Source organism: Carlito syrichta, unplaced genomic scaffold, assembly GCF_000164805.1.
Source record: "Carlito syrichta isolate Samal-C Ts95f unplaced genomic scaffold, Tarsius_syrichta-2.0.1 Scaffold115707, whole genome shotgun sequence".
NCBI lineage: Eukaryota > Metazoa > Chordata > Mammalia > Primates > Tarsiidae > Carlito > Carlito syrichta.
The window spans coordinates 21,406-23,113 of record NW_007059803.1 but is presented as its reverse complement, the minus strand read 5'-3'; positions in this window follow the sequence as shown (position 1 = coordinate 23,113).

Sequence of the window (1,708 nt, the reverse complement as noted above, 5' to 3'; positions counted from 1 at the left end):
TCCTGGGGCCGGCGTGGACTTCGCCCTGAACCTCCCCGGGAGGGCGTCACCCCCGCCCCACCCTGCGCTCAGCCCTCCCACCCCCAGGCCAGGCCCGGAGGTGATACAGAGCGCCCGGAGCCGTGGGAGGTTTGAGCTGGACGGTGCCCTTAGAAATCGCCAACATCCGTTCGTGGACAGGCTTTGATTTTCCTTTTTTCCCTTTGGTGTTTTGTCTTTGACTTGGGGTCTCACTCTGTCTCGACCTCCCGGGCTGTCGTGATCCTCCCGCCTCAGCCACAGGCACACCCCACGCCGCCCAGCTAGTGTTTTGATTTTGTTGTAGACATGAGGGTTCACTGTGTTGCCCAGGCTGGTGTCAAATTCCTGGGCTCAAGGGTTCCTCCTGTCTTGGCCTCCCAAAGTGTGTTAGCCACGGTGCCCCGCCTGTGTGTTTTTAACGTTTAGTTGCTCCTGAGAAGTTAGGAGACTTGGCCACACTGGGGCTGTTTCCATCATCACAGTTTTCACCAGGCAGAAGTACCGTACTTTCCTCGCGGTTTCGTCTCTGCCGTGCTGATGTGTGCCTCCCTGGGCAGGGCCAGAGGGTGCCCAGCCTTATGTTTTTTGGGCTGGGAGCTTTCGGAAGACTGCTGCTTTGACCAGGTCTCTATGGAAAGTCAGAAGAGGCCAACAAGTTTCTGTTTCCCTGCATGCAGGTAGAGAACATTCTCGCCCCCAGTGTAAGCATATGAGTGATGTGCAGAACCCTGGCTCCCTGCCCACCCCATCCACCTGTGGCGAGTGCCCAGGACCCCCTTAGGGGGCTGGTCAGGCGCCCCCGGGGCAGCAGACTCGGTCCAAGGTGGAAGTTTCCCAAAACCCTGTGCAGCATAGAGGCAAAGGCAGAGGCAGGAAGGTGGGGCTGGTGGGTGGCCTGGACTGCTGGATACGCTCACAGCAACTCTCCACACCAGCCTGTGTGACTTGGGTCATGTGTACTCAGTCCCCCAACCCTTCTGGGGTTGGGACAGGTGACCTCTCCTTTCCCAGCTTCCCAGCGAGTCACTGTAGGCCGGGATTAGAACCCTTCCTCGTAGGGAGGGAGATTTCTCCCTAGCCCTCCACTGAAGGAACATTCAAGGGTCTGGGGATATACGAGAGATGTTTTATATATATGTGTATATATATATACTTTTGAGTCAGTCTCACTCTTGCCTAGGCTAGAGTGCAGTGGCATGCTAATGGCCCCCACAGCCTCAGCCTGCTGGGCTCAGGCGATCCTTCCACCTCAGTTTTCCAAGTAGCTGGAACTACAGGCACATGCCACCAGGCCCAGCTAATTTTTTGATTTATTGTGGAGACGAGGCCTTGCCCAGTTGCCCAGGCTGGTCTTGAACCCCTGGGCTCAGGCAATCCTCTCACCGCCACCTCTCAAAGTGTTGGGATTACAGGCGTGAGCCACCGCACCCAGCAGATGTTATATCCTAACAGTGAATTCTCAGCATTGAAATAACAGCAGTCGCCAAGACCCTCACAGAACGGGCAGAGCTCCAAGCGTGGCCTCGACAGAATCCTCCTGTCTCCCAACCCATGGGCTTTAAAATTAAGCAGTTATTGTTTTATAAGCAGGAGGGGGCTTTTTAAAAATGTTTGTAAGCTGGGCTCGGTGGCTCAGCCTGTAATCCCGTGCCTTAGGAGGCTGAGGTGAGTGGATTGCCTGAGCCCA